Source organism: Nilaparvata lugens, chromosome 11 (genome assembly GCF_014356525.2).
Source record: "Nilaparvata lugens isolate BPH chromosome 11, ASM1435652v1, whole genome shotgun sequence".
NCBI classification, from domain to species: Eukaryota; Metazoa; Arthropoda; class Insecta; order Hemiptera; family Delphacidae; genus Nilaparvata; species Nilaparvata lugens.
Genome location: NC_052514.1, coordinates 4,889,975 through 4,913,327, shown reverse-complemented (window position 1 = coordinate 4,913,327; position 23,353 = coordinate 4,889,975). Strand labels below are relative to the sequence as shown.

Here is a 23,353-nt window from a genome sequence, read left to right as displayed (position 1 = left end):
AATCCAGATAGCGGCTTCACATGAGTATGATAAGTACTACCCCAACAAGTAATAGCATAGTTTAGTCTGGAGTGCACAAATGCAAAATAAATCTGCCTCATGACACTCAATGGACACAGAGATCTCAAAAAATAGAATTTGCGCATGAACATGTATAAATAGTTTTTGAGAGATAGGATGTGCTGCTTAAAACTGAGCTTTTCATCGACCATTAAACCTAAATATCTTACAACATCCGTTTGTGGAAAACTGCTACAAGGACAATCATTTAGCCGCCCCTGACAATCAATTGAATGATATTTAATGGGAGTGAGCATTTGAAAACCTTGAGACAGTGAAAAATTAACAATTACAGACTTTTCAATATTCAGACTTAGCCTATTACACGTGAACCACAATGACAGCATTTTAACATCGTAAGTAACACTCTCCATCAGCAATTGAGTTGTTTTTTCACCGTAGGTTAGGGCCGTATCATCCGCAAAAGCTGTAAACTCTCCTTTGAATGATGAAGAGTACAGATCATTAATGAAGATAAGAAACAATATTGGCCCAAGGACCGAACCTTGTGGTACTCCACTATTAATTTTCCTCAGTGAACTTTTTTGACCATTGAGGAAAACATATTGATGCCTTTCTTCCAGATACGATGCAAACCACTTATGTACCAGTCCTCTTATTCCAACCCTTTCCATCTTCCTGAGGAGAATATCATGATTAACCGTGTCAAATGCCTTTCTTATATCAAGAAGACACCTGTGACTCGGTTTTTATCATTAGAGTTCAAACTATTATGAACCAGCATCATGAACCTCCGAAGGGCCATCTCAGTGCTCAGACCTTCCCTAAAACCAAATTGGACATCAGAAATCACATTCAGCTTATCCATGAAATTAATCAATCTAAATTTTACAATTTTTTCAAACACCTTTGAAAAAACTGACAACAAAGATATTGGTCGGTAATTGCCAATCGAAGCAGCTTGTCCCTTCTTGAAGATGGGAACAACTCTAGCGATTTTCATATTTTGTGGAAAAATGCCCTCTGCGAATGATTTGTTGAAAATGTAAGCCAGCACAGGAGAAATAACATGTGAAATTGTCTTGACCAGAGCTGTAGAAATACCATCATCACCTGTCGCTGTACCTCCTTTCAGTCTTGAGATAAATAATTCTACTTCTTCACAAGATACTGGAGACCAAAAGAAAGAATTTGAAACGTGATTTGCATTAAAAACTCTATCATATGCTTCCTTTTGGTCTATACTGGGAGCAATAAGGGAAGTCGACAATGAATTAGGCACATTAACAAAATACTCATTGAATTGTTCAGCAATAACTTTTGGGTCGTCAACAGTTTTACCATTAATCTGGAGACTCTTTACACAATTTTTCGCCTTATTATTGCCAGCTAAAGAGTTAATGACCCTCCACTGAGCTCTGGAATTATCCTTGACCTTCTCAAACAGCCTACTGTAGTATCTTTCCTTTGTTTCCTTAATCCAAAGATCAATTTTGCGCTTGAAATTATTATATTGAAGCCGAAGTCGAGCATCGTCAGGCGACCTTGATACTTTTTTCCTTAGCTTATCTCTATTCAATATTGCCAGACATAGCCCATCCGTCATCCAAGGTTTCAGTTTCTTCAAGCGGCGATCACTAGGACGAGCAAGAGTTACTTTACTCTCAGCAATCGAATCATTCAGTATTTTAATAAAAGAGTCAAATGATTTATTACAACAATCAGCCGAGTACACGGACGACCACGACTCCCCAGTAAGGATATTTAACAATATATTGTAATCAACAATTAAAATAGTCAAATGATTTATTACAACAATCAGCCGAGTACACGGACGACCACGACTCCCCAGTAAGGATATTTAACAATATATTGTAATCAACAATTACTCTCTCATCACTGACATTGTGGGTAGTATGCTCATAAGTGCATGCCAATAAACAACCAATGCTTCGATGGTCAGTTATTTGAGGATCAATTACAAAGGCCTCATTCATAAGTGGCTTATTACTTCTGAATAATAAGTGATCAATACAACTGGAAGTGGTGTCTGTCACTCTCGTATTTAAGTTAATCATATTCTCAAAACCGTTGCCACTAAAAATACTCTTATATCTATCAACTATCTCATTATCCAAGTTCAAATCAATATTGAAATCACCTACGCATATTGCGGTACGATTAGTACCTATTCCAGCTATTACGCTCGAAAAACTATTGAGGAAGTCAGCAACAGGTTGACTATGCCACCTGTAGATAGCCAGAATAGTACAGTAAACAGACTCTCCCAACAGCAAGTCGAACATTAAAGAGTCAGCTCCTTCGATAAGAACATTTGTTTGTTTACAAGTGAGAGGCTTATCTTTAGAATAGAAGACAACGATGCCACCAGCCCGTGTGCGGCCGGCCACCGATAACGATTGATAGCCATCCAACTGATAAAGACTATCATCGCCCTCCTTTAACCAAGCTTCAGTCAGAACTATCACATCGGGCTTAGTATACAACGTGCTTACAAATGATATGAACGAATCAAAATTCCTACTGATACTCCTAATATTCTGGTGCATTATAAAGAGTGATCCACTATGACACATAGCATTGTTGAATGCCAACGCATCAGAATAAAAACTAGTAATTATATCATCCATTTAGACTAAAATAATTAAGGGTATAGCTTGATAAACTTGAAAACATATGCAATTAAAATGGATGCTCTCCTGTGAAATGTGAAATGTAGACGCAAAAGAAGAGGTGACCCTCAAATCATTATAGTAGCAATGTAGTGAATCGAACGATAAGGATAAAATTGTCGAAATAGCAATGGATAAAGGAAGCAGACAGATAGAACACTTATATCATTTATCGGCATTAGACTAATCAGAAATAAAATAATGATTTTTAAATCAATGATTTTCAGTAAGCTCATAATAATATATTGAAAGTTAATATTTTCCTTGGTATTGGATATAGTCCTGTGAATAGTGAAAGATTTTGAACTATACATTTGCACTGATCTTAGAATTGTCAACATCATGAATCGTAAATGAGCTTTGAGATAGTAGCATATCTAATTGTCCACTTGATTTGAGTTCGATCACTGGGTTTTTTTCCTGCTTCCTTATTAGAATTTTACAGTCTCTCACCCAAAGAAATTTAAAACGGTGTTCCTTGTGCGCTGATCTAGCCAATGAGAAAAGTTTCCTTCTTGACGGCGACAAACACTCATTGATGTAGATAGGTTGATCAGTATTACAGCCGATATGCCTGGTCGAAAAATCGCGCTTCACTCGCCTCTTCTGTAGGAGCGTGTTTTTGTCGGTTCTCCTAATGAACTTGACGACAACCGGAGCAGGCCCCTCCGGTCCAGCGCGACCCAGGCGATGACACACGTCGATGGCATCCTCCCCGATCTGGCAGCCGAGAGCACTCGATATGTTGTAGACCATCGAGTTCAGGTCTTCGTTGGGTTGCTGAGGCAGGCCTCGTATTTCGACCATGTTAATTCTCGAGTATTGTTCTAGATCCTCTACACGTTCTTTCAATGCAGCATTTTCCCGTTCCAACTTCACAACTTTCTTAGTTAACTCCTCTATAGTTTTTAGACAAGTTTCAAATTTCTCGTTCCGCTCCTCTTGCCTCACATTTAGCTCGGTGATTCCTTCATGGCAGGCCTCCATAGACTTCCCGAGGTCCAACTCCATCCTCTTTTGATCCTCCTTCATGACGTTCAGCATAGCGACTACGTCAGCAATCGTCAATGATGAACCACTTGAGACCGGTGTTTCAGTCGACATACTCTTCCTGCGTTCCAAGCTGCAATCGCTGCAGCGCCATATTAGATAAGGTTGACAACTTTCAGTTCTGTTGTTTTAACATTTTTTTTTTCAAATTACTTTAGAAAAGTTCATGTAGTACTACACCTACTATTGTTTTTGAGCCACTTCTGGCGCTATCATAGTTTCACCACTATTCTGTTCTACAGTCCTATCTCTTGCAGTCGTTAACTATATATCTGTAATTAATGAAGTAAAGAACTGGCTTATACACGTACGGGATAGGAAAATTATGTTTGACGCATCATCACGTCTGAAATACAGGACGAATTAACTTGAAATTATGCATATAGATTCTTAATTAACCATGGATGGTTATAGGCCTATTTTCAATTCTTCAGAATTTCATCACGTCAAGTTTTCAGTTTGTCAAGTTTTGAAATAGATCCTTGCGGAGCACGGGTTCCTGCTAGTTATTTATAAACTGCATGGTGTGATGAACCAATTTTCTTGACTTTCCCTGAGTAGCATCGTATTCAATTCTTCAATTCTCATAAAATTTTATGAATGAAACATAGGAATACTTATGAAAAAAAAAATAATTTATTAATTTTTCCTAATAATGAGACCCTAAGATGAGTTCTAATACAGAGTCTGTATAATTGAATGAGCGAAGCGAATTCTATGTTTCAAGTCAATCGGCGTTTGTTTGTTTGTACCGCAGTTACAGTCGCAGTTATGGTCCGATTTGGATAAAATTTGATATACAAGTACTTTGAAACAAGACGAAGAAACGTATGTATTCAAAATTTTCAAATTCATTCCCGTTTCAAGATGGCGGCCCTTTATTCGGAAATTTTACCCTAAAAATCAACCTAACTTTTCAATACTTTATCAGATCAGGTTCAAATTAGGCTCATTCTTCTCAGCTCTTCAAAGCGGTATTACTTAATCTATCACATGTTGGAAATTTTCCAATTTTCGGTATTTCGATTTTTTTTTTCAAAATTCCAATTCAAGTTTCAGATTTTTTATCTTTCAAACCGTGCTTCCGAGCTCAAAAGTGTAGAGGACCTTAATTCTTCAGCGCTCAAAGGTGGTCTTATTTCATATAACCCAACACAAGATCAAAATTTCAAAAATTTAGAATTCGATAATTCCCCCCCTCGCAGTCACACATTTCAAGTTTCACATTTCTTATCTCCTTTAGCTGTGCATCCCAGCTCAAAAGTGTAGGAAACTTTTATTCTCCAGAGCTCGAAGGCGGTCTTATTCCATACATTACATGTTAAAAATTTTGAATTTTTTGTAATTCAATTATTTACCCTCCCCCCCCCCAAGACCCACATTTCAAGTTTCAGATTTTTTATCTTTTTAACTGTGTATCCTAGCCCAAAATATGAAGAGCTTCTATTCCTCAGCGTCCACCACCGATCCTATTGCATTTATATCATTAAACTCTAAATCCAATTTGTTTGTGTACACTAAAAAATATGTACAATTTTTCATTAGATATCGTAGTCGCTATTGGAGTCGATAACACGCTGTCGATGAACCCGGGCGGTTAGTCGACGGAGCACCTCTCTGTAGTAGCCTACTGGTCGTTCACAGTTTGGCCGGGTGGCACAAACTCTTTGTGAACGGCCAGTACTACAGAGAGGTGCTCCGTCGACTAACCGCCTGGGTTCATCGACAGCGTGTTATCGACTCCTTTGGAGATATATAATGAAAAATTGTACATATTTTGCCCATAAAAAATTTCCTGAGGTCAGTCCGGTTACTTATTATACAGACTATGTATATTACTATAGTGAGGTCTACGTTATAATGGTGGTATTTGATTAGCATTGGTATTGCTATCCTTCTCTGTTTTTGGACAAAGCAGATAGCGCTATCATTTTCTAGCTCTGTATCGTTGCCAAACTGATTTTCAACAATGTAGAAATATAACTGATTAACAGAATAATTTGAAATCTATCATTTAATCATTGGAAAATGTTTTTCTTGGCGAATCGAATATGATTGATTATTTCAAACAAGAAATGAACAGCAAATATTACATAAGATAATATCTTATATATTCATACCGCTATCAGCTATCCTCTATGAAAGGCACTCACAAGGCAGAGAATCAGCAACGCTGCTCTCCAATTTTTCTCCACCGCCATTATAACGTGTTCCCCACTATAATATCTTAGTATCTTCAATCTTTGGGATAACAGATCGCTTAGGTTGAATGTGTCCATGATAGCAGTATAACATTTTTTTCAAGGCTTCCACAGTTTTAAAGCACCTATAATAGATGCCACTAGTTTGAATTTTCTTCAAGGCGGCTAAAAATTTTCAAATTTGAAAATCACTGATTTTACGCATCTTAACCAATAGAGCAATGACCTCGAAGTAATTGTAAAGCCCCCATACACGAACCAGCTAGCCTGTCAGTTTTTCCTGAACAGTCCGCCTGAGACAGGCGGCCGTAGTGTGTGTATGGTCCGACTGGACTGTCATTTAAGACTGAACAGGCGGTCGGTGATGGAATGAAAACTCATCAGTTCATTTGTATTTTCGAGTTGTTGTTATTTTAGTTGTTATTTAGTTGTTGTTTTAGTTGTTGTTATTCAAGTACTTGTGAATTGTTGCTGTGATTATTTGTGAGCTGTTGTTTTGTGATTGTAAAAATGTCACGTGAAACAGAGAACCAATGCTTAGAGGAATTTATCAAAGTGAGAAATCCTTGTAGAAAGTTAAATCACCAGATTATCATGATGGAATAAAGAAGGAAGCAGTTTATATTATTTATTTATTAACTATAAATAATAATCTTCAGAAAATGAACAACAACACAAAACTAAGAAAAACTTACTACAAATATTCAAATTAACTACTAAAAACTCTTAAGGCTGTGCAAAGGCTAAAAATAAACTCTTTACTCGTGATATTTTTCTAAGTTTTTCGATCTGTATCATCAAGCTATCAAAATGAAAAAGTTTTCTCAGGAAATTTTTTTCCGATCATTACTTTTTGAGATATGAGCGCCTGAAGTTTGAATATTTGAACAGAACATTTCAAATTCGGTACAATATAAATCCATGAGATTTAGAGGATGGATTCTTCATGGTGTTGATGATCTAGTAAAACAAAAACTTTCTGAAAATATCAATTTTTAAGATAGTTATTAATTTACCAAAAATAACTCAACTAAAAATAATTTTGGTTATTTTAAAATTAAATAAATTGAATTACTATCTTAAAAATCGATATTTTCAGAAAATTTTTGTTTTACTAGATCATCAACACCATGAAGAATCCATCCTCTAAATCTCATGGATTTATATTGTACCGAATTTGAAATGTGCTGTCTCAATATTCAAACTTCAGGCGCTCATATCTCAAAAAGTAATGATCGGAAAAAAATTTCCTGAGAAAACTTTTTCATTTTGATAGCTTGATGATATACAGATCGAGAAAATTAGAGAAATATCACGAGTAAAGAGTTTATTTTCAGCCTTTGCACAGCCTTAACGCACGAATAAATTATTGATGTGTTTTAAAGTGCTTGCCAGACAGATTTGAACTGAACGTGTATGGGGTAGTCAGTCCAACAGGCCGCCGGTCACAGGCGGACTGTTCAGGAAAAACTGACAGGCTAGCCGGTAAGTGTATGGGGGGCTTAAGGAAGCTGCCTTCCCAGCAGTGAGATTCACTTTAATTTGTCAGTACTCCTCATAAGTAGCATCAATGCTCCTCATTCAACTAACACTGCCATTGACAAAAGTTGTGGTAGATATGATTTCTCCAGAATTGCCGCTTTTGCATTGAAATTGATAATTTTTGCAATATTTCTGTTTGTCAGATCATACGATTGAGTTGGAAGAAGAAAAAGAAGCAAAACCCGATTCAGCGAGGGCAGAAAACTCTTCTGCCAAAATAAGCCGGTAAGTCTGCACTAATACAAGTATAGTCGAACCTCTCTATAACGAACCTCCACTTAACAAAATCCTCTTTGATATTTATTTTACCTGGTCCCATGACATTTTAGAGTGTTGGCTGCTTATTTACCTCTATTTAACGAACTTCGGACCTCTCAACAACAAAGTTTTCACTTGACTTCAACATACAAAGTGTAGTGTGTATAGGAAGCAGTCGGTAATTTTCAGGGAATTGTTTAGTTTTAGCAGAAAGGTCAATAGACTAAAAATAATGGCGATTCAGGTACGAAGAAGATAGAATGGTGGACAGTCAATAGAGGGTGAAACACATGTCGGTAATTGAATGCAAGGAATTTGAATTCCAAGAGCTAGCTTCTCATTATTGTAGACCAGGCAGGTGAACGACTGGACTTTCCCATTCTTCCTTTTGTCACACATTTCAATTTTTTGAACTGACAATGATCATAGAGAAACAATAGCATAAGTAGATATAAGTATAGGGCGTTTATGTCGTAACTTTTACTGTTATCTCAAACCGATAGTCCACGTAGTTCTTTCCTGTGAAGCTTTATGAGGCTGATAGTCTCTCATATTGTACCGTTCATACACTCTTACCCGGTCAAAACAGTAAAAATCGACCATAATCGACAGTAATCGGCTTGGGATGACAGTAAAAGTTGCGACATAAACGCCTTATACCATGGGATATCTACTTATGCTATTGTTTCTCTATGCTATGATGATGTTGGTGCGATGCTGTGACGAACCTGAGGAGAAGAATCCGTCAGATCAAGAAGTTCTAGTGGCTTTCAAAATTATCAGGCAAGGATTAAAACTGAAAAATAGTGTACCAGACACTGTTTGAATAGATGTGAGTCGTTTATCGAACATGATGTTTTATTCAAATGCAAAATTCAACCGGTATTACTCACTTTTTCAAATATAAAACATAAAAAATAGGAAAGATGAGTTAATCGACCGAGCGAAGTGAGGTCTAAGATTCAAGTCGACGGTTTGGCATTTCTCTTAATGTTAAAATGTTTGAATGTTTAAATGTTTATATGTTTATATGTTTTTATGTTGCGCATTTACGGGAAACGCGGTAATAGATTTTAATGAAATTTGACAGGTATGTACCATTTTTAATTGCGCGTCGACGTATATACAAGGTTTTTGGTTATTTTGCATTTCAAGGATAATATAAAAGGAAAAAGGAGCCTCCTTCATACGCCAATATTAGAGTAAAAATCAGACTACAGAATTATTCATCATAAATCAGCTGACAAGTGATTACACAGATATGTGGAGAAGCCAGTCTATTGCTGTATAATAAGGCCTATAGTATCAATCAGGTACTTGTGGATGAGAATACTGCGTGAGGTCTGCTGTTCACAGAACTACTAGTATAGTATTCATAGTGAAGTTATTGACAAAATAACCGTATTTTGCGTTCCATCTAATAGTAGTGTAAAAAGTTGAAAAACATTGCTACAGAGTGTGTACTTTGATTAAACTTTACTAATAGTACAAAAACAAATCAAGCTTTCTGGAAATGAATTGGTGATTTTATCCACTTATTACATTCTATAAATATTCAAAAAACATGTTTTTTCCAACAGCATGAATTTTCAAATTTCCCTAATTATATTGGCCTAATAGGTACCCTTATTACGTTCGCGATGATATGTTTTATGTGCCATATTCGTTTATTTATCGCCGATACTATATTATAAGATCCATAGGATCGTGGCAGTTTTCTCGACAAAACCTCTCAATAACGACAACCTCTCTGCAACGAATTTTTTCTCGTGATAATCAACTTCGTTATAAAGAGGTTCGACTGTAGTTACTAGGACTATTACAGTGAGGTCCTCGTTATAATGACAGTCTGTATGTGATGGTGCTTTCCTTGTCTATCATCCTTGTATTATCTTGTATCATCTTGCTTTAGTGATATCCACGTTAGGTAGTACTTGTTCCTCAGCTGTACCTCCTGAGACTTCGTATCCGGTCTTATTGAAATCTATTTTCATTCCATTTCCTTCATAAGAATCAGCAAGCTTCCTAATCATGTAATGAATGTCATGTTCATCACCAGCCATCATTACTTGATCATCAGCGAGCAAAAGTGAGTAAAATATATATTCTTTTTTTATTGGCATACCCATACATTTACATTTTCTTTTCCACTCTTGTAATATATCCTCAAGGTAGATATTGAACAGGATTGGAGAGAGGCGACAGCCTTGACGTATGCCCTCAACGTCCGATGCACCGCAACGCAACGTCTTATTAACTAGTAGTTCTTTGAACAGTAGACCTCACGCAGCATTCTCATCCACAAGTACCTGATTGAAACTATAGACCTTATGGGAATACAGCAATAGACTGGCTTCTCCACACATCTGTGTAATCACTTGTCAGCTGATTTATGATGAATAATTCTATAGTCTGATTTTTACTCTAATATTGGCGTATGAAGGAGGCTCCTTTTTCCTTTTATATTATCCTTGGAATGCAAAATTTCCAAAAACCTTGTATTCACGTTGACGCGCAATTAAAAAAGGAACATACCTGTCAAATTTCATGGAAATCTTTTACCGCGTTTCGCCGTAAATACGCAACATATAAACATATAGACATTTAAACATTCAAACATTTAAACATTAAGAGAAATGCCAAACCGTCGACTTGAATCTTAGACCTCAATTTTCTCGGTCAATTATATGAACCAATATCAGCTACCTTTTTTTAGAAGGCAGAGAATCGGCAACGTTGTTTTCCTATCTTTGAAGGTACTGAAATCTTGAACAGTTTAAAATAAGTCTATAACCATCCTTAGTAATAATCTATTAATGAAATTTCAAGATATCAGTGGAGTAGTTTAGACTTGATGCGTCATTATTTTGTGGATTTCCTACCCCATACGTGTATAAGCCAGCTCTTTCCTTTATTATAATATAATAAAGATTGATTGATTGAGTACTTTATTTATGTAGATTACAATATATATACTGGCTTTTACACTTAAGGGCCCCATACACTAGGGAGCTTGGATCGGCCAACTTGGTTCGAGGAACCAAATCCGTGTAGGATTTGCCCACACACTGTAGTGGGGAGAGCGAACAACCGTTCGTTACTTCAGTGTCTTTTGGGGTCTAGAGATGAGCGTATCAAAGTTTGCAGCTGCTGTGGGATGAAAATATATTGAATATATATATATATATTATATATATATATATCGCCCTGGCGGACGAACCGAACAAAGTTTTCAATCCAGATTGAAGACCAAGTTCGTAATGAATTTGGTTCGCGGTTCGCCAATTTTCCACATACACTGGGGAACGTGGTTCGCAAGAGCCAAGTTCGCCGATCCAAGTCCCCTAGTGTATGGGGCTCTTTATATACAATAGCTTACAATACAGCAAAATTATAGATGAATTTACATAATATGGACTAAGAAAATAATTATTGAACTGTATATGATATGAAATGATATGAAGAAATATTCAGCTGTTTCTATATTTTTACCAACCTGTGTATAAAGTGCAAATATGAAAAAAGACAATATTAGGTAGTAGAAGAATTATAAGATGGAAAATGGAAATGTTGAATACACTATGATGATGGTACTCTTGAGCAGAGTATATCAAACTCGAAGCATGACGAATTGAAAACTTGACAAACTGAAAAACTTGACGTACTGAAATCTTGAAGAGTGAAAAATAGGTCTATAAATATCCTTGGTAAATCAATAATCGTCTATATGAGCAAAATTTCAAGTAGTTCAGACTTGAACTAATGATGCATCACTCGTTAATTTCCTATCCCGTATGTGTAAAGCTAGTTCTTTATTTTATTGTAATATAGGTAACAATGAATCTATTAATGATGTTTCAGACAAAATTCGCACCTTGTGAGCAAGACCAATGATGAAATTGTGACTTGGTTTGACCACCATTCCAACACAATACACGCCTTCAAAATCAAGGATGATCCAAGTTCGAAATACCTGAAATTGTTTGGAACGGGTCTTGATGATATCGAATTCACATACATAACAGAACAAACAAATACTCGTTGGACGGATGGAGGAAAAAATATATACATGTGAGTACTATGACATCAATATTGCAATTTTTCGAATAAAGATACAACCAAGTTTAAGAAATTGTTGAAAATAAAGGTATAGTGAGGTCCACGTTATAATGTCAGTGTTTGATTTGCAGTGGTATTGCTATTCTTGTCTGTCATTCAACAAAGCGGATAGCGCTATCTCTTTCTTGCTTTACTCTGTTGCCAGATCGACTTTTAACAATGTAGAATTAATGATTAATCAACAAAATATTTCATCTTGATTATGTCAATTCATTATGAAATTATCAAAAAATATGATTCATTGCTTGATTATTTATAATTAATAATTTTAAATGAGAATGAACAGTTGATATTACATCAATAAACCTGTATCTGTTACCGTCTATAGAAGGCATTGACAAGACATTGACAAGACGTTGCATTGGCAACGGTTTTCTCCATCTTTCTCCACTGCCATTATAACGTGGATCTCACTATAGAATTATGGGGAATTTTAAAGCGTCAGGCCTAATACTCTCATCAGTTACTAGCTATTTTCATGTTTCTGTTAATTAATCCGGGTGCAAATGTCATTCCGATGTCATTTTTGGGTAACAGCCGTGGAAAATGTCTCAATTTATTCGTTAGGTCTAGAATGATGAGGATCGTGATGATGATTATAAGTCGAATTTACAGGCAAACACGTGGAAAAGATGGCCGCCAAAACTTTAGGTTTTTGCTATATCGCTTGTATTTCAATAACCGTTCAAGATATTCAACCGTTTCTTGAACGAAAATATTTTTAAAATTTTCCTCCACAAATTTTGTTCGATAAAATTTTCCCTCTAAGACGCATAGGCCTATTCCATTAGCTATTTAACTAGACTAGGTGATGGAAGTGAGTGAGCGAGTTCATGTATGTGGGACTATGTCAAAATTATGACTCAGCTGTTGAACTTTTGTAATCATTCAATCAGGTACTGAGTGCTGGATGCAAAAAAGCCGGGTTATTTTCAATTCTGATTAATTCCAGTAGATCCATCTTTTTGAAATGGTCTTCTCTGATTTGATTCACGTGAAGTTGATCAGGATTAGAATTTAACCGGCTTTTGTGCAACTGGGCCTTTGTGAGGGAAATTTTTGCATTCCTCTGGGAATTAATCTCAATTTACTGTGATTAGATAGAACATTTCTGATGAATGTTATGAATGTTATGAATGTTATGAATGTTATGAATGTTATGAATGTTATGAATGTTATGAATGTTATGAATGTTATGAATGTTATGAATGTTATGAATGTTATGAATGTTATTATAATTTCTTTTTTCGTAATAGTTTTGTGTATGCTTTTGTACTCCAGAGCGATGCTTGGTCCCCGATGTTGATATTTAATAGGATCAACATTTACCAACCGTTTGCAATTGAATAATCACATTATCTCGAATTTCGAGCTTATTTTCAATTTTAGGTGAAAATGTTACAGAACATTAATTGTAGAGATTTTCGTGCTCAATTTCTTCCACTTGAAATTTTATTTTTTAAATTGTATCTGAAGCCTGATCATTGGAAATATAAGATCAAACTTTGCATAGATGAGGCGAAGCTCCTGAAATTTTTACAGATTTGGGACTTGTGGCAGTTGATAGAGCTTATCAATGACTATTTCAGGTAAAGATTTGATCAAAATCATTGAGGACGTTTTTGAGAAAATCGCGAAAAACCATGTTTTTGACAACATTTTCGCAATTTTAGCCGCCATCTTGAATTGCATTTGATCGAAATTGTTCGTGTCGGATACTTATAGTGTGTGGACCTTGAGTTCCAAATTTCAAAGTCATTTCGTTTATTAGGAGATGAGATATCGTGTACACAGACACACATACACTCATACATAGTTTCTCCTACAATGTCATAATTGTATTTTTAATATAGTATTTTATACAAAAAATGAATAAATAAATGAATGAATACATACACACACACATACAGACCAATACCCAAAAACCACTTTTTTGGACACAGGGGATTTTGAAACGTATAGAAATTTAGAAATTGGGATACCTTAATTTTTGGAAAGCAATACTTCCCTTACCTATGGTAATAAGGGTAAAAAGAGTTTTGTAGTGATGAAATGAAAGGTACTTGATTATATTCTATAATGTGTTTCAATACTTATAGTCGCCCTAAAAATAAAAGTGAATATTAATGATAATTTTATGTAAATACTTTCATTTTTTTGAAGCTGTGAACCGAAAGATAATCCTCAATTTAAACCTATGGCACTATATGATGTATATAGCAACGGTGATCGAAATACACGGAAATACCAGCAGATGGATTCTGAAGTCAATGAATACTTTACCGATATCGACTTCGAAGTTCAGGTGTGCGATCAAATGGAATACAACCAACAATCTAATACTTATAACTTGGTGAGAAAACATTCAAAACGTTAAAATCTCATTTGAATGTAAATCAAATCCACAAGAGAATATAATTCGCATTTTTAATTAAAAAAGTAAATTCGTATGGCTTTTGTTGGTGGGGAGTCCCTTGCGGGAAGGTCCCATCGCCTGAATATATAATTTAAGCCGTCTATGGGCCTTACGACTGTCATACCCGGGATCTCTATGCTGCTACGCAAGCACTCTATCCACTAGACCATGGATCACTCCGCATTTTTAATTAATAAGGTGCAATAATGATGAATTCGATGGAAATTCTTGTTCTTGGTTCGAACCTATTTGGACCCATCAATATGGTCCGACTTTTTTCACGCGTGGCTTATTCTGGGGGAATATAGGTATTATACATAATGGTATTCATCCTCATATCAATTGCATTATAGAGGATTCCACGTTATAAAGGCAGTTCAGAAAGATAGGGAAACAGCGTTGCCGATTCTCTGCCTTCTAAAAAAAAGGTAGCTGATATCGGTTCATATAATTGACCGAGCAAAGTGAGGTCTAACATTTAAGTCAACGGTTTGGCATTTCTCTTAATGTTCAAATGTTTGAATGTTTAAATGTTCAAATGTTTATATGTTGCGCATTTACGGCGAAACGCGGTGATAGATTTTCATGATATTTGACAGGTATGTTCCTTTTTTAATTGCGCGTCGACGTATATACAAGGTTTTTGGAAATTTTGCATTTCAAGGATAATATAAAAGGAAAAGGAGCCTCCTTCATACGCCAATATTAGAGTAAAAATCAGACAAGTTGACAAGTGATTACACAGATGTGTGGAGAAGCCAGTAGTCTATTGCTGTATTTCCATAAGGTCTATAGTTTCAATCAGGTACTTGTGGATGAGAATACTGCGTGAGGTCTACTGTTCACAGAACTACTAGTAGGTGAATGGATAAATATTTAATTCTTTTGCTATCGGACCGTACAGTCATCAGCAACGTCAGTAAAATATGCATAAGTCTTAACACTTATCAAATAAAAAGAATGTGTGAAAAACTCCTCCATAGAATAGAAGGGGTTTGCACGCAGAAGAACAAAAATAGTGATTTGCTAAACAAAGAGACTGGATCATTTTTTTTATTGTCTCACTCAAAGCCAAAGTCGTTTTCCGTCTATTTGTATGCTCTACAATAAGTTAAGAAATAATTGATCAATCAGCAATCACGTATTGTCGAACCTTTAAACAGGTAAAGTTCGTTTTGCAACAAAATTGATTCCCTTCTTTGTCCTTTTTCAGGGTATAAAAATAAAATTGAAGGTACATAACAAACGAATATGATGTGATTTATCATTAAGTCAAAGTTGAAGATAAATTACTACAGTTTTTCCATTCATAAGATCAGCTGAGGCTGTTTGGGAGCTATCACACAGACAGACCTTCATGTGCTGATACATGATTTTACTGGTTAATAAACAACATAATTAACAACTTTTGCTTCAACAAACTAATACGGGTTCAGATATCAATGTGCGGTTTTCGACATTAATTTTTTATTGGTACCACTATATTGGAAATCATGTACCACATGACCACCTTCTCATTGAAAAAAAAATGAATTTGGATTCATACGAGAAACAAAGAAATTGAAGCGACAGAGTAATTTTTCATTTCAAATAGGATCCCCAATGAAACCCACTATCAAATTATTCTTGTAGAGGAAATATTTTACTGTTATCATAATTTTCACAAACTCTGTACTAGTAGTTCTGAGAACAGTGGACCTCGCGCAGTTATAAACCACAGCCACCTCTTATACTGTCCATCAGAGTAAATCCGGTCTGTATGTCGTGTCGGCGAGGTATCGGTGTGAAAACGGCTAATGGCTGTTGGTTTATCAAAAATGCAAACATCAAAAGCTAATCTCCTTCAAGACATAATGGCAACAGGTCAGCCCGAGTTCAAAGCAGAGAAAGGTCGAGAGACAATACAATGTTATTTTAGTTATTAATTGCATGCAATCAATAGCTCATCAAATAGTGCATAAAAGTTGCATTAAATGGGGCATGCAATTAATATTCCACACAGCAGCTGATTTTTTATCAAGTTACAATGAGATATTGAATAGCATGCGTCATGGCATGCAATTTATAATCCACTCGACAGCTGATTTATTATGAATAATTCTATAGTCTGATTTTTACTCTAATATTGGCTTATGAAGGAGGCTCCTTTTCCTTTTATATTATCCTTGAAATTGAAAATTTCATATACGTCGACGCGCAATTTAAAAAAGAGCATACCTGTCAAATTTCATGAAAATCTATTGCTGCGTTTCGCCGTAAATGCGGAACATATAAACATTTAAACATAATAATATAAACATAATAAAGATAAATGCAAAACCGTCGTTTTGAATCTTAGTCCTCACTTCGTTCGGTCAATAATTGAAAGTTGTGAGTTTAGAGATTACAATACAAAAGTTCTAGAGCACCAACCCAGGGGGGTAATTAGTGTTATGAACAATTTTGTAACTCTGGTAATTCTGAAATAAGTTACCTGATGCCTACTGCGCATGCCTAGCGTGCGCGAAGTGAAACGTACTGCACATGCATAGCAAGCTGAAATAGAATAGATTATTAGTTAAACACCTTAAAATCAGCTATTCTATAGGATAATTTTCCAGTAAAGCCGGCTCCAGACATGTGTCATTCGGCAAGCTGCGAATGTTCGGCGTTCGGCGAACTATTCGTCTAGATCATTGATTTATATAGTATATTGATATATACATTGATATTCTCTATATCAATGGTCTAGATATTTGCCGATTAACGAGCACACATCTACACACATTGGTGGTTTGCCAAGCAGTTGCTCGTTTTGGGAATAGCAAATACTCGTCAACTGCAAAGTTAGTAGACAGAAGGTTGGTCACTCATCTATAGTATTTTAGTTGAAATGCAATTGGAGTGGGGGAACTGCAGCCGTGACGTAGGCTGTTTGTAGTACAGAGTAGCCAGAATATCGCATTCTTGAAAATCATACGGTGACGTATAATCAAATTATATAATATAAACATTTTCTGACATGCAAGCTTTCTGTTTCTGCCTTACAATAATTATCAAAACATTTGAATAATACAAGCATTTTTCCATATAAAAGCAAAAACCCCACCTCCTAACTTTTCTTTTCAAACCCTTAGGCTAGTTACACACACATCGATTTTTGGTCGTACGATATTTTGTCGTCACTATGAATTCTATGAGATTAAACGGAACTTGGCAAACATCATATGTTTGAAATCATCTGTTCAATCTAATAGAATTTATAAGGACGGTAAAATATCGTACGACCAAAAATCGATGTGTATGTAACTAGCCTTAAGGTTTCTTCATCTTCTAGGTCGTGTTTATATTTTGTAGTTTGGCTATACATCAGCTTGTGAATTTCGGGGATGAGATATTTCGATTCTCGTAGAACATGTGCTCGATACCAGCATGTGTTCAGTGCATTTATATGAACGAAATTTATTGGATTTATCGGGATCGGTTTATCGGTTTTTTACAATGCATTGGTTTATCAATATTTTTCATGCTTTAATCTGAAATAAAAATAGTATAACGTTATCTACTAACGCTTTTCCAGCTTATTAACTTTTTCGTGTCACGTTTTTAGATTCTTGAAAAACTTTCAACTTCATTTTATTCATACAAGTTGAATGAACTTGAAATATTTAACAATTCAAATATTTGAAACATTTATTAGAATCGGTGATTCATTCGTTATAAGTATGGAGAATTTCCAAGTTCTAGGCCAATCTTGAGGGCAATAATCGACTATGTATTTGAAGCTACAGTGAATAAACTGTATGCTCAGTGTGGTTACTCCATCACATTTTCACCACACGTGACGTCACGCTGGCGTACCCCCCACCACTTCGAATCTTACACCTGTAAGTGATCAACCTTCTGTCTACTAACGTTGCGTCAACTAAATGTCATCTACTGTCAACACGAAACAGCTGTTATGTAGCTAAGGTGAACGTGATATTTTCAAGCTCAAAATTCAAGTGGTTTTATTCTTTATTTTGTGATTTTAAAGTTTGTTTCATGTTTTTACAAAGGTTTTACTATCAATCTATCCAAATTTAAAACTGTTTGTTTAATTCTAATCTATATTCTCAGATTGTGATTTGGTGTAGAAATTGAAATGGACATAACCCATGTATAATATTTTGCCAATTTGAAACTAAATTAGGAAATTGGAAAAGTTTTAGGCAATAGCCTGTTTTTTCTTTCTCGATATTGTTTGTGCTAACCAAATAAATAAATAAACATGGATCTCGATATTGAAGATGCTCTTCATGTTTATTCTGCTAACCAATCTATCAGTTAAACCAACCATTGTTCTCTATCTGTTTGATAGCGTAAGCAAATCTATAGAGTGGTCAGCGAACAAACTCTGAAAGATGAAAAAGTAACCGCTATTTCAACTGTGTCCTACGATGGAGTCCTACGTGATGTTGGATGGTTCGAGACCGCTACCAATGAGAATCAATACAAATTGAAGTTAAAAACTTTCAGATATTACGACAATTACCAGACCGAGCACAAAGTCTGTGAGTTAAAATCAAATTTAATTCAAAATTCATAATGTTTAAAGATTAATAACATAGAGTACAGCAGCGAAACTTCCTCCATTTGAAAGTGAATAGAAATCTTTGGATGGACCAGAAAGTTTGTATTCATTTTTCTTCACATATATAAAGTTTTGTTTCAATTGTTTTGAATATTAAATCGGGTAGGTGACGTCCCCCTTTTGCTATACACTAAGTAAACCGATTTCTGGCGTTTGTCATGACTCCTGCCAGCATTGCAGGCATTATGTTGACAATTTCTTCCCTGATCTTACAATCTTGTAGGGTCTTTGGAAGGTTCACATTAACAAGTAATTTCAAAAACCCCCATATAAAAATATCAAAAGGGTTCAAATCGGGAGATCGGGCTGGCTACTAAAAATCGCTCTCAATTGAGACGAGGCATCCTAGAAAGGGGGGCGCGACAGTCGAGACCGACGACATTCGAGGCCTACGACCGTAGAGGACTGTTTTACAGTCCTCTACGGTCGTAGGCCTCGACCACGGAATAAGCATAAAGTGTTTCTTTCCTCTGTGCCTCGACTGTCGGGAGTGTACGAAAATTAGAGTGGCCTCAACTGTCGCCTAACGCAGGCGACATTTGAGGCCACTTTTTCAGGAGTCCTCTCCCGTCGTAGGTCTCGACTGTCGGGGCTGTACAAAAATTAGAGTGGCCTCAACTGTCGCCTAACGCAGGTGACATTTGGGGCCACTTTTTCAGGAGTCCTCTACCGTCGCTGGCCTCGAATGTCGCTGGTCTCGAATGTCGGGCCTGTACAAAAATTAGAGACTCCCTTGCAGCAGGCGACAGTTGAGGACACATCCTACTGCGATTCCAGACAAAATACATTTTATAATGATTATAACTTCTGATTTGTTAAAAACTAAATAATGGAAACTTCCTTCATAAAAAAGCATATGAACTTTGAAGGTAGATAGTGCTTATCCTTGAAGGATTTTCAGAACGATCATCTTTGTGAAGAATTACAGCTTAATCAGTCAAGTATTTTAAGCGTGATGAGCTCAATTACAGACAGAAAGACAGACACCATCTCGTCTTATAGATGGATAGAAGATAGATAAATATTTAGATTTGTCAATGAAGGAGGCATAATGCAGTAGTAATGGATTCCCATTACTTATATTAAAAATATGTTTAGGGACCATCATCCAAGTACTGGAATGTATATGACTTGACCACCTTTGTTGACAAAACTCAATTGGAGGATGGAAAGATGCTGGTATATTTATTTTACATGCTGAACTTTCAAAGTTACACGAATTTAAAGCTATAAAGAATTCAAAAGTTACAAAATTAATAAGCTTCAGAGAATAGAAAAAGGTTATATACAGTAGTATGATGCTTAGAGTAATGAACAAATTTACCTTTTTATATAATCTAGGAAGTTGATCTGAAAAATCAACAACTTTACATAAACATTCTTCCTTAAAAATATTTTTTACTGTGTTTTTGAGGGGGCGCGACAGTCGAGACCGACGACATTCGAGGCCTACGACCGTAGAGGACTGTTTTACAGTCCTCTACGGTCGTAGACCTTGACTGTCGGGAGTGTACGAAAATTAGAGTGGCATCAACTGTCGCCTAACGCAGGCGACATTTGAAGCCACTTTTTCAGGAGTCCTCTGCCGTCGCAGGTCTCGACTGTCGGGGCTGTACAAAAATTAGAGTGGCCTCAACTGTCGCCTAATGCAGGCGACATTTGAGGCCACTTTTTCAGGAGTCCTCTCCCGTCGTAGGTCTCGACTGTCGGGGCTGTACAAAAATTAGAGTGGCCTCAACTGTCGCCTAACGCAGGCGACATTTGAAGCCACTTTTTCAGGAGTCCTCTGCCATCGCAGGTCTCGACTGTCGGGGCTGTACAGAAATTAGAGTGGCCTCAACTGTCGCCTAACACAGGCGACATTTGAGGCCACTTTTTCAGGAGTGTTCTACCGTCGCTGGCCTCGAATGTCGCCGGTCTCTACCGTCGCTGGTCTTGACTGTCGCAGGACTCTTCTGTCGTTTGCCTCGTTTGACATCGACCCCTAGAAAGTGCTCCCTCAATATTGAAGTCACGTACAGAAAGTTCCTGTACAATTGCCATCTTGTATGGATGGGAATGAAGATCGTCATGGAGAATTCATCTCACAGAACGATCGAAGAGTCCAAGAGCAGACGCATCTTTGCGCGCGGAATGCTGTGGTGATCCCAACATTGAGACTCTCACTTCCTCAATTTTTTCAGGTGACCTAATGGGCCGAGGGACTTCAGTTCTTCGTCTTGTCGCACTTGCAGTTTGTCTGAACGTAGTGACCCACGTAGCAATTGATTCCCGTGACAGAAACCAAAGGGGCTTGATTAAAGTTATTTTGAAATGCGCGAGGGGTTGTGATCACAGAACATCTGCTCGAAAAATAAGTCTTAACGGCAAATTGATGCTTCTCATTGTTCCAATGCATGATGGTGACTGAACATGTCAGGAAGAAAACTTTATGGTCTGGCCTCTCTAACGAGACCAAATTTGCTCTACTACGACATCAGATGACTGAATGGAAGCCATTTCAAAAAAAGGAAGTTTCGCTGCCGCACTCGGTAGATGTACCATACAGAAACCATAGAGAAACAATAGCATTATGCTATTATACTTACGCTTCTATACTTACACTATTGTTCCTCTATGCAGAAACCAAGCAGTTGAGCAGTCAATTTTTTAACTGAAGAATAACTGAAATTCAAGAAACACTTCACTTACATGAGCCAATTTTGTAAAAATTGATAAAAACCTTTCAGTAACCTTTATTATTAGAGAACTTTTTAATATTTCAACAACGACTAGTTTCAACCCTAACTCAGGTCATTTTCAAGTTGAAATCCAGTGGATTTCAGTCGTTGTTGAAATATTTTTAAGTTTTTAATAATAAAGGGTACTACAAGGTTTTCATATTGTTTTTATTAATCTGAAATTCAAACTATTGATTAACAACAAGGGTCAATTAAAACTACAAAATATTTAAAAACACTAATTGACATGGGCTACATTTAAATTAATAAAACAAATTAAATCTTATAGCACCCTTTATTTTAAAAAAAGCTATAAAATAGTTGAAAAACTAGTTTCGGTTTACACCATCTTAAGGTTATAAAATAAAATAAAATTCAATAATTGTTTACTAATTGATATGAAACGAACATATGCTTAAATTCATATGACTAATTTATTTCTGGTAAAAGTTATTAAATTAAAAATTTATATTTTAAATTCTCTTATTCCAAAAGACTTTAACCATCCATGGCAGCAAAAAACAGCAGCATTCAGATCAATGATTTATAGATCGATAAATATTCCTATGTCAAAAGAAAATTATGAAAAAGAAGTGAAAATTATTAAACTTTTTGCAGTAACAAAATGGATATGATACCAAATTCATTGATAAGATGATAGTCATATAAACAAATTAATCCAAAAAATGATAGAAATTCAGAAAATAAGGAATATATTTGTGTTCCATACAATACTATTCTCAATAAGGCAATTAGGAAGACGTTCGCAAAAAAAAATCATATAGGATACAAAACAACAAATTAATAATGCTTTTGATTAAATAAAGAAGATTTATAATAAAAAAATACACAAGGAACAATTTAAAAAATCAGGCGTTTATAAACTGGAATGTTGTAACTGTGAAAAATTTTACATTGGTCAAACATGTAGATGTTTTCAAAAAAGGTTCAATGAACATATTCAGGCTTTAAATTCAAAAAATACTTCTAAAAAATCAGCGTTTGCTGAGCATTCAATTGAGAATAATCATAATATTATATCAATATAAATTCTAATATGAAAATATTAAGCATTGGTAGTGAAAGTAATAAATTGAATGTGGAAGAAGAATTTTATATCTATAAAACTGAAAAATTGAATAGGAATAATCTAATAAATATAATCCAATTTGACTTAAATAATCCTATCATTGATAAAATTAGAAGTGAATGAATAAAATGAAGAAATTTTAAAATATAAATTTAAATTTAATAACTTTTACCAGAAATAAATTAGTCATATGAATTTAAGCATATGTTCGTTTTATAATCAATTAGTAAACAATTATTGAATTTTATTTTATTTTATAATAATGGTCTGCTGTCTCTTCATAGTGAATCATTTAATAGAATCAACAGTTGCCAACAATTTGCAATAATTGAAATAATAACATTTTTTCGAATTTCGTGTTTTTTTTTTTCAATTTTAGGTGAAAATGTTACTGAACATTAATTGTAGAGATTTTTAATCCTACCTTATTCCACCTCCTTAATCTTTTCCACTCAAAATTTTTTGTTTAAATTTTTTTCTGAGACCTGATAATTGGGAATCTAAAATCGAACTTTGTATAGATGGGGCGGAGCTCCTGAAATTTTTACAGATATGAGACTTGTGGCAGTTGATAGAGCTTATCAATGACTATTTCAGGTATAAATTTGATCAAAACCGTTGAGCTGTTTTT

The 23,353-nt window shown here is 35.5% G+C and overlaps 1 protein-coding gene across 1 annotated transcript in view; it reads left to right on the top strand.

The window, feature by feature from the left end:
* The window catches only part of LOC111055214, a 128,632-nt gene that overhangs the window by 3,325 nt on the left and 101,954 nt on the right, over positions 1-23,353 (top strand). The window contains exons 2-5 of the mRNA XM_039437457.1: positions 7,651-7,732; positions 11,627-11,836; positions 14,048-14,237; positions 18,640-18,832. The gene's annotated coding sequence lies outside the window, so the exon portion shown is untranslated. The remainder of the gene's footprint in view (positions 1-7,650; positions 7,733-11,626; positions 11,837-14,047; positions 14,238-18,639; positions 18,833-23,353) is intronic.